This window comes from Magnolia sinica, chromosome 5 (genome assembly GCF_029962835.1).
Source record: "Magnolia sinica isolate HGM2019 chromosome 5, MsV1, whole genome shotgun sequence".
In the NCBI taxonomy this organism is placed as follows: Eukaryota; Viridiplantae; Streptophyta; class Magnoliopsida; order Magnoliales; family Magnoliaceae; genus Magnolia; species Magnolia sinica.
This window is the reverse complement of record NC_080577.1, coordinates 12,780,880-12,794,217: the sequence shown is the minus strand read 5'-3', so window position 1 is coordinate 12,794,217 and position 13,338 is coordinate 12,780,880. Positions and strand designations below refer to the sequence as shown.

At 39.2% G+C, this 13,338-nt stretch overlaps 1 protein-coding gene across 1 annotated transcript in view; it reads right to left on the bottom strand.

Annotated features, from left to right (window-relative positions):
• The window catches only part of LOC131246946 (uncharacterized), a 223,901-nt gene that overhangs the window by 69,366 nt on the left and 141,197 nt on the right, over positions 1-13,338 (bottom strand). The window lies entirely within an intron of this gene.

Genomic DNA, 13,338 nt, shown 5'->3' with positions numbered 1-13,338 from the left:
GAATCAGATCCACCACGTCCGTCAGATGCACTGTGACATTTTGACCATGGATTATGAAACCCAGTTAAATGCAATATTTAAGTGGGCCACACCATAGAGAACGGTGCAAAATCATTCCAAAAACCTCTAAATTCATCTGGTATGGTCCACATGAGTCTTGGGATATCCAGACTCTTGATCCCATTTATTATGATATGTTACGTCAGATGAGTGGATTGGATTTCATATACACACCACGGTAGACCCCACACACAATTTGAACGATTTTAATGGTGGGATTTCCCTTCTCAACTGCTTTCCATGGTGTAGCGCGCCGGGGTGCTCAATGGCTCTGATTTTCAATATGCATTCCAAAAACATGGTGGCGCACCTGATGGACGGGATGGATCTCATCCACATGAAAGCAACCCCATCGGTGTCCGTCCATACGAATCTCGCAAGCGTTCTTCCATTTGGAAATGGACCGAGATGGGGTTGTTTAAGCCCATCTCGTGAAGTGATAATGAGGTTCCTTTTCAAGATTGGATATTGCCAAGAACCGAGTCATTTGCCACGTGTACTCATTGCAAATCAGCTCGACCCAAGCTTAGGGATGGCAATGGCCCAGGACATGGTTGTCCCTAGCCAAACCCTGGTCACTTGATCTCTGACCTGACCTTGGTCCTTCTTGGGCTGAAAAGCCCAAGGCCCACATGAGAAATGGTTGGGTTAGCCAATTGGGTCTTTGAATCTAGCCCATCACAGTCCAGGCTTAGACACTTGAGCCAGAGGTTCTGTCAAGATGAGAAAAAAACGTACATGACCATGACATGGCAGACTCCAGTGCAGCTACATACGACGGAGCTATTTTCATGCATGTTGGTGTTTGGTGTTACCCAGCTACGTTCACCACTGCAGGGATCGACGCTGAAATTCCATCTTGGTCTGTTGAGTGTTGTTGCAATTTCCTTAAGAGCTCTCACTAATCACATCACACAAAAACAAGGGTCAATGCGTAGATTGTCAATGTTCAAAATACCAGTCGAAATATGGGAATCTGACCTTGACCCCTTTCACATTACATTCTAATCACTCCTCTCTGTTTTGGGTTATTACATATACTTCTTTTATAGAGAGATTGCTTGCAGATTCCTATGTCTGTTGTTTTTGAGCAATTGGCCATTTAACCAGTTCCATACGCAACTAGTCGTTGGTGTGTGGTGTCTGCATATCATCCCACATTCTCAGCATTGTTTCTCCACCAGAAAAATGGAAAATCCTGAAAATCAAGCAACTGGCCCACCACATGAATTTGGAGGTTTTGGTTGCTGTCCATTGTTTCGCCCACCTGATAATTCCAATAACCTAATTCTTTCATAATCTAATTTATACAGTGGAGCAAACCTTCGATGGGTTGGATACCATTCATAGATAATGGCAGAATGGCTTTTCCACCCAACATCAACATCTGTTTTGTACCAGTGCTTTTTTTTTTTTTTTTTTCCTTCTTTTTTTTTTTGAAATAATGAAACATTCTCTAAATACCCCGTCTATCACCAAAATACTCTCTCTCTCTCTCTCTCTCTCTCTCTCTGAGAGAGAGAGTATTAATTTGCTGGCGTCTCCAAAGTCTTCAACGGACATGTGAGAGGCCCAATCATGAATCTGATTAGCATCATCATAGCCTTCAAATAACATGAGAGATGCCCAATCGTAGATCTAAACTGTTCATTCATTTGTACTACTAAGAGCAAGCTATGGTAGAAAAATCCCATTAATCAGATGATCCTAAACATCCAATCAATATAATGAGTAATGGACGGTTGAGATTGAATGGAGAAACAAAATAGGTCCAACCATCGTATATGGTCGTAACCATGTGATTTATGGTCCATAAAAAACCAACGGTTGTAACAAATTGGCCCCATTCAAAGGGTTAGGATCATCCGATCGCATTGAATCTTGCACCATGGCCTGCTCCCTGTGGTATTACTGAATGAACCGTCAAGCATACCGTAAAGGTGGGGATGGGCGTCTCTTGTGGATGGATGACCATACAATCTAGCATGTTGGAAGATTTCAATCCATCCATCTCTTTAAACGTCTTGAAAGGTTAGAATCTTCCCAAGTTGATGATTTTTGAGGCACACCCCATCAAATGGCTTAGATCGTTGAAACATAGCCTTACATGTTCTTCTTCAAAAAGCAGCTTCGTACCTTCATCTTGAACAAGCAGAGTAGCTCCATATCCCAACGTTCCAAAGACATTCAACGCAAGAACCCAAGCGAGGAGAAGACGTATAGATAACATATTCGATTGGAAAGATCAGCGCTTGATGAAAGTGAATTCTGACAGAACAAGAACCACTAAGAGAACAAACAGCGGAGCATGATTTGAAAACTTGTAGAGTTGATTGCGGACTCATGATCATACAGTAACGTTATAAAGGAAAAAGGGCTCCACTCACGAGGGCATTTTGGTCTAATGCATAGTATCTCTAATCTCTTTCCTACTTGATTTTGCTCGGTAAATTTTCTCCGCCGACTCGGTTTTTTTTTTTTTTTTTAATGGTGGTGAACAATGATAAATAAGTAACTATTACTGACTAAATTCGAAGAAAAACTAAATTAATATGCGGGGCCTTCAAGAAAAGCACACCACTTAGAATAAGAGAGAATTGAACGCTTATAGTTGAAAACATCCAGAGGCCATAGAAATTTTGGATGAGGCTGATATTTATGTTTTCCCTTCGTCAATGTTTGTATGAATGCATGACTGGTTGGATGACTAATGCATGTTTTTATGAGCCTTAGGAAAGTTTGAAGTTTCAATAGTGGATGTTATTACATGAGTTATTTCCTATGATGTGGTTCATTGAGGTTATAATCTACCTTATTTTTGAGCTTATGACCTAAAATGAGCTCATAAAATAAATGGATGGCATGGATCAGACAAGGAGCCAAAATTTTCACACATACAATTCCCGTTTCCAATTTTGAGGCATAAACACTCAGTTTGTTGTTTCTCTTTCAAATAGCATAGAGAGATTATCACTTATTATCACCATTTACGGTTGTAAAGGAAAAAAACAAACGCCCTTGAGACAAATAAACACTGAAAAAATGAAATATACCCGTAAACATTAAAAATATCAGAAAACGCCAATAAACCACTTATACATTCTAAAAAAGATCAAGAAATACTAAAATCATCCACAAATAAAATAATAATAATAATAATAATAAAGAAGCCACAAAGCACCTATAAACACCAACAAACAATAAGAAATATTAATAAATATAGAAAAAAACCCTAAACACTAAGAGAGACACAAAAATACCAAGAAACACTCACAAATATTTAAAAAATACACTCACAGACACCTACAAAATAAAAACCCACAAATACCATAAACACCAAACAATTCCAGTAACAAGAAACGATATGAATGATACCAATGAAGAAACACTTCAAACCATGAGAAACACTAATAAATTTAAAAAAAATAAAACACCTACAAATAAATACCCGCCGACACAATAACACGCTTTCAAAAAAGTCAAGAAACACTAATAAGCACCAAAAATATGCCATGTATGGAAAAGAATGAAGTGGGATTTCTCTGCGGCTTAACTTAAAACACTTTTATGGTACCGAGTAAACTCTACTGGGTCTACCACAAATGTATGTGGTTTATCCACACCGTCCATCCATTTTTTCAGCTCATTTTAATGGTTGAGCCAAAAAATCAAAGCATAACCAAAGCTCAAGTGGACCACACCACAGGTAATAATGAGAATAGAGATTTCCACAATTAAAATCTTCCTAAGACTCACAATAATATTTATTTATCATCCAACTTGTTCATAAGATTACACAAACATGAATGAAAGGAAAACATAAATATTAGCTTGATTCAAAACTTGGCCTCTAATAAAATTTTAAGGATAGACATTCAATTCACATTATTTCTTTTGATGTGGTCCACTCGAGCCTTGGATGTGCTTGTTTTTTGGGATTAAGCCCTAAAATTATCAGGTAAAAATGGATGGATGGTGGATAAAATATGTAAACAAACCACAATAAACCCACAAAGTTTACTCAATACACTTTTCATAGTAAGTTACTCGATTTGGGATCTACTATAGAAAGGATTGGGTAAATAAAAAGGAAATGCTCAAGATATAAACATCCAAATGAAGGGTGGGGCCCACTTAAAAAATTGAAGCCCACTAGAGTTAGTGGGCACATTAAAATATATATATAGACTAGATATTGGTAGCAGTAGTGTGTTGCATTTTAAATGTTTATCGTGATTAAAAACGTGTAACCACCGTATCGGTCCGATCCCTGGTCTCAGGGTTGGTATAGGAGTCTATCTGCCACTGAGTCACGGAGCTGATCCCAAATCATCCAATGGACTTATTTCATCAAATACCTATGTTTCAATAAGAAGTACCATCTAATTTTGTACTGTTGCTTAGCAATGCTACGTTATTTCATTTATGCCAAGTGTACCGTATTTCAGTGCCTGCTTAGCGAGAATCATACGCTGCCAGAGCATCAAATAATTCAATGAGGGATGCCAATTTGCTGCGGTTGGAAGCTGTGTGGGACCTACAGAAATGCCGATGACAAATCTGCTCCGTCCATCAGCTTATAAGAATCATAATAAGACAGGATTACAAAAATCAAGTAGACCCAAAACTCAAGTGTGCCACACCACATAAAAAAGTCAGGATTGAAATCCACCGTTGGAAACTTTACGGGGCTACATAAGTTTTGTCTTAGGATGATATTTGTTCCTACAGCTTATCTGGGTGGTATAAACCCTATGAACAGTTTGGATGGCATATAAACATCACAGGCAGCTCCAGGAAGATTTCAACGGTATCCGTTATCACTGTTTTGTGTTGTATGATCCATCTGATTTTTGGATCTGCGTTATTTTTGGATTCCTGCCTTATTGTGATGTTATAAACTGATGGACGGAGTGGATTTATCACAGGTATCTCTATGGGCGCACACAGCTTCCTACCACAGGAACTTCGTGTACCCGGGGCAGAGGCAACTAGCTTTAAGGTACGAAAAGTGGGAAATGATCTCATGCGTTCGTATGGATGGAAATTATCATACGTACGAAACGTTTTTGAAAAAATGCCTGAGGTATGAGTAGAATAAAAACCGTTGTTCTGGTGGAATCTTTATTTTCACCCTACATCATCCTGATACAAAATTTATATATGGGACAGAACATAGAAATCAATATGCAATCAGGGCTAAATCCTATATATGTAGCTGGTGTGGCCCATATGAGCTTTTTAATGGCATGAAATTTTTATGATTTCTTTAATCCTTGTGGTGAACGTCTGATTAATGGATTGGATGAAACATAAAAATCTGTTCGACCCCACATTCCATCTGAAAATATCTGTGGTAGGCGTCACCCTCTCCAATGTGACCCATTTTTTCCACTTGTGTTGGACACCTGATTTATGGATTAGGAATATTTTTAGAGGATACTTTAAGAATGAGGTGGGAGATATAATGGACGGATTTGATGGTATTCAAACATCACGCTATGCCCCCAAAGCTCAAATATATGGTAATCAAATGTATGCCGTCACACCCTGTAAAAGTATTTCTCGAAAGAGTAATTGACCCCTGTAGACGCAAGTTTTTACCCGTTTCTTTTTCTGAAAGTCCAAAACTTACCTTCCCAACGTAGACGTTGAATGTACGGCCGAGTTTTTGAGGACAAAAAAAACGTCTGCCTTCCTTTCGGAAGCGGATTGGCTGGTGTGCGAAGACGAGCGCTGACGCTCGTGGGCCCCATCATGATGTATGTTTTGTATCCACACCTTTCATCCATTTGGAGAGATCATTTTAGGGCAACATGCAAAGAATGAGTTAAATCCAAATCTCCAGTAAACCCTAGCATAGAAAATAGTGGGACAGTGACACCCACCATTAAAAACTTCTAAAGGCCACAAAAGTTTTAGATCAAGCCGATATTTGTGTTTTCCCTTATTTCATGTACTTTTTAACTTTTGAATAGGTTGGATTTTAAATAAACAGTATGATGGGCCTTAGGATAGTTTCAATGGTGGGAATCACTCTCCCCACTGTTTTCTTTGTTGGGGTATACTACAGATTTTTAATTGCCTTATTCTTTGGTTTATACACTAAAATGATATCTAAAAATGGATGGATGGTGTGGATATAACACATACATTGTAGTGACGCCCACAGAACTTGGTGACGTCACTTCAGTGGCCGACTCGCTACTCAACCTGTCAGTGACTCAGTATTGCGTTCTACCCTGCCGGGGCCGTTTTCTGTCTGGGAAGGGCTCTGTGGGGCCCACCGTGATGTAAGTGTTTTATCCACACTGTTGATCGATTTTCTCAGATCATTTTAAGCTACAATCTTAAAAATGAAGTAGGTCAACGGCTCCAGTGGACCACACCAAAGGAAGCTGCAGCAATAATGACACCTACTGTTGAAACCTTTCTAAGGGTCACCGTGATTTTTTTTACCATCCAACATATTCATAAGATCATATAGACGTGGATGAAGTGAAAACACAAATATCGGCTTGATCTGAAACTTCTCAGGCTCCCAAGAAGTTTTTAATGGTGGACGTTCAACCCCCACTTTGTGGTCCCATTTAAGCCCTATACCTGCCTCACTTTTTGAATCATTCCTTAAAATGATATGAGAAAAATGATGAACAGCGTGGATAAATCACTTACATCACAGTGGGCCCCACAGAGCCCTACCCGGACGGATTACCGTCCGGGCGGAGGTAGGACACAATCCGCGTCCGTCAGCGCTAGTCTACTGCTGGTGTATTTTTGTCCTTAATTGCTCGTTCGTATGTCCAACATCTACGTTGGGAAGGTAAGTTTTGGACTGTGCGTAAAAGAAACTAGGTAAAAAGTTGCATTTACGGTAGCCAATTTTTCGGAAAAAAAAGGAAAAAAAAAAAAGAAGAAGAAAGAAAGCTCTATACTTTGGTTGAGTATGATGGATGATACACATGCACTTTTAATTTGATTTAAAAGTAATTACTTGTAATAAAATTAATTTAAATTAAACCATCCAACTAATGGATCAATGTTTATATGTATTATAAAATAAAAACTAAGATAAGTAGAATATTTGACTATGTGGTTGCTAGATATTTATTAGATGGTTAAGAGAGCATTAAAACATGCATACACTAGATGGATTGGATGTCCTCCACCCATCACACTGGGCCTCAAATGTAATATGGAAGTTTTTAATAGTGGATGTTCCATCTTTACCTCGTGTGGTTCATTTGATGATTAACGAGTTATTTTTTAAACCATAGGAAAAACATAGAGGGAAGCGCATAATAAATTAATTGGACATACGAGAGCATTAAAGCATACACATATTAAATAGATTGGATGTCCTCCTCCCATCATATTGGTCCCAAATGTAATATGGAAGTTTTTAATAATAGAGGTCTCATCCTTCTCTCATGTGGTCCATTTAATAATTAATGAGTCATCTTTTTAGGCCGTAGGAAAAGTATAAAGGGAATCACATGATGGATTGATTGGATATACCATAGACAACATTATGGTGGGCTCCACATATCATGGATATATATCAACTTCTATTTTATTATGTATAATGTTTTTTTACCTGTAATTTAAAACATGTCTTTTTGCCAAGTGTTGTAATTTATTTACAGCTTATAAGATTTGCAAACAAATATATGCATTCAAAACAGTCCTAATTTAATTACCTATAATTCCTTTGGAACTTAATGGCTTCACAGGCATCCAAATGACTCGTTAGTCATTTTAAGTTGAATTAATGTGCGACGATTGTGCATTTTTACGGTGTCGATGCATATGACTTGTTAAGCAGAGTGACAAATGACTCTAAAAAAGTGTGTTTAGGGCATTAGTTCGCACGCTCACGCATCTATGGTGAGGCGAGAAAGTTCCTATTGTGAAGTACGTGGGCCTCAAAGAATTTCCCATGAGAAATATATTCTGCCCATCAGTTTTTCCAACCAACAATAGAATATGAATTTAAAAAATCAGGCATATCCAAAAACTCAGGTGATAGGAAGTTTTGGATCAGGCTACTAATTGTGCCAATGGGTGATAATTACTTTATGAACGGTTTTCATGGCTTATAAATAGCATGTCAGCTCTAAAAAGGTTTCAATAGTGGATGGTTTCGTCCTTTATATTTCCTGCCCACATGAGTTTTGGATGGGCGGACTTCCATCCTATATTCAGCTTAGAAATGTTGAACTAGTAGATTTCTGGCCAGAATTTTTGTGACCTCGTATTGCTCCTGACCGAAGGAACTTTCTCGGGCGGCGGGCACGGAAAATCGAATTAAAAAACATTCCAGGATGCGGATTTCCTGCCAAAGGCTTTCGCAGGAAGTTGCTGCGAAAGGAGCTTGAGTGGAGCCACTTCCAAGTTTGTGAGAAATCCAAATCGTCTAGCCATGTTTTTTTTGAGATAATTTTAGGACATGATACCAAGAATAAGGTAGATAAAAAATTCAAATGGGCAACGCGATAGGAAAAAGTAGGGATTCAGTGACCACCGTTGAAATATTTATATGGCCACAAAAGGTTTGGTGTTTTCACTTCATCCCAGTGAAAACGGCCTTATAAATGGTTTGGATGGCATATAAATCTCAAGGTGAAGCCTACGGATGTTTCAACGGTAGTTATTAGTCTCCCCACTGTTTCATCTCGTATAGCCCTCTTGAGTTTTGGATACTCCTCATCTTTTGTTTCAAGCCCTAAGATAAGCTCAGAAAATGAATGGACTGATTGGATTTCTCACAAACATCATGGTGGACCCCACCCAAAATTCTTGAGCAGGAACTTACCGCGAAAGGATTTCACAGGAAATCCGCGTCCAACATTCCGGGTCACGAGCCCCGCGGATTCTTTCGAAAAAAAAACATTCCGTTTGAAGTTACGTCATAAAGTTCCATGTACTCCACTATAATGCATTTGTTGTATCAACGCCGTACATTTATATGGAGAGATTATTTTAAAGTATGAATGTATGAATAAGGTATATCCAAAGCGCAAGAAGACCCCACGATGCAAAACAGCAGTCATTGAATGCCTAACATTAAAAGCTTTATGCGGCTACAAAATATTTGGATTTAGCTGATATTTGTATTTTCTCTTCTTTCATGTCTTTATTAACTTACGTAAATGTTGGACCTCAAATAAATGTCTCAGCAGGCCTTAAGAAGGTTTCAATACTGGCTGTCCCTGTAATTGCAGTTCCATGTAATGGGCTTGTTTTTGAGCTTCGGAACTGCCTCATTTTTTTGGCTCATGCACTAAAATAATCTTTACAACTGGATGAACGATATAACTCGTATTATGATGGGCTGGCCACACAACTTAGCTACCATACTTCAGTATAACTTCAGTAAGGAATCTCCCTGCTATCTGGTTGAGTAGCTAATCTGGATGGACATGGATTAACCACTCATTCTTTGTCCCATGCCATAAAATCATCCCTCCAAATGGATGGATGATATTGATACAAAACATACACCATGGTCATGGTGGTGGGCTCACATAATTCGAGGACGTCACTCCAGCAGCAAGTCTCGCTACTCAACCTGATCAGTATCTGATCCACGCGGATAGAGCTGGGCATCGGTCCTGATCGGATCGGATTAGGTATAACTCGACCCTATCTGATTTTCCAATGGTTAGACCCGAACCCGATCCGATCTAAGACCGGATCCGGGTCACCTGATTTGGATAGACTCGATGCCTAGTTGACATTACCCGAACCGAGTCCGCCTCGGTAAGAAAAATCGAGCCGAATCAAATTAGGTACGATTCGAACAGTATAGATTAAATCAAATTGTTTCATATGATGTGGTCTAAGTTAACCTTTAATATATATCCTTTTTGTGCTCAATGACTAAAATAATATTTCAAAATGTATAAACGGCTTAGATGAAATATATACATCAAGGTGGGCCCCACATGGCTCTGAAAGAACTTTCAGCTTCCATGTATATGTTTTCATTTAACTTTTAAAGTTACTTCCTCATCACGGAACCTTTTACTTGCTTTTCACGCAAGCATGGGTAAATTCAAATTGTGTATCCACATTAGCAATTTCTATGAATCTGATCATAGAGTAGGTGTTATATCCAAACTGTTCATTCATTTGGCAAGCTCGTCTTAAGGCTTGAGACGAAAAATAAGATAGATCTAACTATCAAGTGGACCACACGAATGGTTTAACAGTGAAAATCATTCTTTGCTGCTATTTGTAGTGTGGTCCATATGATCTTTGGATATTATTCATTTTTTGAATAATGCTCTATAATAATCTATAAAAATATATGAACGGTGTAGATATAATAAATACATCACCATGGGGCCCATATAACTTTGATCTCCTTTGAACCGTTCGTACAACTCGGAGCTCGAGGTGCCAGACGTGTCACGCGCCAGTACAGCTGTAGCACTGTACTGGAAATGGACGGGCTACTCCCTTGCCACCGGTTGTTACTGCTCTGTAGACCCCACCATGATGTATGTGTTTCATCCATGCCATTAATCTATTTTTATAGATCATTTTATGTTATTAGAAAAAAAAAATGAGGCATATCAAAATCTCAAGTGGACCACATTATAGGAAACAGTGTTGAATGAATGTTGACCATTAAAAACGTTTTAGAGGCTATAAAAGTTTTTTTTATCAAGCTGATATTTATTATATACTCGACGTCAAATCGGGTCGGGTTTGTTCGGGTCGGTTCGGACCCATTCGATCTGGGTATTCGGACCGGATCTATTTGGATACAGTGCTATCCGAACTTGATTCGAAATACTTTTGGATCTGAACTATCAGAATCAATCAGGCCCAATCAGACCGTCGGTTCTGTTCGGAACGGTACCGAGTCGGGTTTGGTCAGGTCGGATCCACCGAATCGAGCCTAAGTTGCCCACCTCTACGTGTGGATGAGCTACTCACAGGTTGACGTGACTGAATTCTATAAGAAGCGGATTGGCTACTCCCCCTGCCAACAGCCCCATGTCGGTGCTCTGTGGGCCCCACCATGATGTATTTGTTTCATTCATTCCGTTCATCCATTATTATAGATCATTTTATCGCTTGATTCCAAAAATAAGAGGGATATAAATCTCAGTGGACCACAGCATATGAAAACAATAGTGATTGGATATCCACCATTAAAATCCTCCTAAGGCTCACTGTACTATTTATTTGACATCCAATATGCTGATTAGGTCATACATGCCTAGATGAAGGGAAAAAATAAAAATCAGCTTGATCTAAAACTTTTATGGCTCCTAAAATATTTTTTTAATGATCGACGCTCATTGAACACTGTTTCCTGTAATGTGGTCCACCTGAGAATGTGTCTACCTCATTTTTGGTCTCATACTATAAAATTATCTGTAAAAATAGATGTACAGCGGGGACGAAACACATACATCATGGTGAGGCCCACAGAACACCAGACCACCAGCCATTGACGGGTGTCAGGTGGAGTAGCCAATCCGTTTCCAATTCTATAGGCCTCACATCATGTGTGTATCGCACGTCCATCATTTTAGAGAAATCATTTCATTAAAGGTCCCACAAAACAGAAAGATTGAATGCCCACAGTTAAAAACTTAATTAAAAGGCAACAGAAATTTCTGATGCCTGTGTTAACTTATTCACAGGTTCAATCTAAAACAAACCTCATGATGAGCCTTGGGAAGGTTTGAACCGTGGGCATCACGGTCCCCACTGTTTTCTACAGTTGGGTTCACTTAAGCTTTGGATCTACCTCTCTCTTTGGCTCATTCCCTAAAATGATCTCTCCAGAATGATGGAAGGTGCAGATACAACACATACATGATAGAGGGCCACAAAACATGGCGACGTCACTTAAGTAGCCAATCTCGCTACGCAATCTGTCATATCTAATTCGCGTCCAGCTAATCCACGACCAGTAACGGGTCGTTGACAGCGGCAGGGCGGTTTTTGATGGTTTGAGCATGACTTGGCTGCCACTTTCGGAACCAGAGATGTGGATGGGACATTGACCGTTGGACCTACCTAAATGTATGATTGTATATCCACGCCGCTCATCAGTTTTTACGGCTTATTTTGAGTTATGGTCTAAAAAATGATGCGGATATAAATTTCAGGTCGATCACACTGTAGAAAACAGTGGGAATTGAATGCTCATCATTAAAACTTATTAAGGTTCACAGAAATGTCTATCGAACATCTAAACCCTTAATAAGGTCACATAGAACTACATGAAAAGTAGAAACAAATATCAGTTTGATCCAAAACTTTTGTGGCTCACAAAAGGTTTCTAATAGTTAATAACTACTGTTTCCTGTGGCGTAGCCACTTGAAGTTTTTATTTTCTTTATTTTCTTAGAAAATGGCTTAAAATAATCTGAAAATATAGATAGGCCACGTGGATATGAAATGCGTACGTTTAAGTGGGCCCTACAACTAGGGTCGCACCGATTTCGCTGGTTTCGAATCGCAGCCGAGTTGAGCTCATTTGATTTGCCGGCAGGCCACATGCTCCTGTAACAGGGGTGCACGGATGGGCTACTCTCCTTTTCACGGGCCCGGTGGCTCATGATCGGTGCTCTGTGGGCCCCACCATGATGTATGTGTTTCATTCATGCCGTTCATCCATTTTTACGGATCATTTTAGGGCTTGATCCCAAAAATGAGAGGCATATGAATCTCAGGTGGACCACACCATAGGAAAACAATAGTGATTAGATATCCGCTATTAAAATTTTCCTAAGCCCAATGTACCGTTTATTTGACATCTATTAGGTCATACAAACCTAGATGGAGGGAAAAAAAACAAAAATCAACTTGATCTAGGTCAGAGTGGAGGGGATTAGCTGAAACCCCCTGACTGTAGGGCTTACAGTGATGTATGTGCCTTAAATCTATACCATAAAATCATTTTGACAGACCATATTAGGACATTATGTCTAAAATTTTCATGGACCACACCACAGAAAACAGTAGTGATTGAATCCCACCATTAAAATTTTCATGGATTCCTCTGGAATGTTTACTTGCCATCCAACCTATTGATAAGGTCATAAACACCTTGATGAAGAGACCACATAGGTATCATCTGGATCCAAAGGTTTTACAGCCTACGAGAAGTTTTTAACAATCAATCACCACTATTTCCTCTACTATGGTCCATCTCTGAGTTGGATCCACTTCAGTTTTTGAATCATGCACTAAAATTAACTTTCAATACAGATGGTCAGTGGGATGTAGTCACATGCATCACAGTGGGCC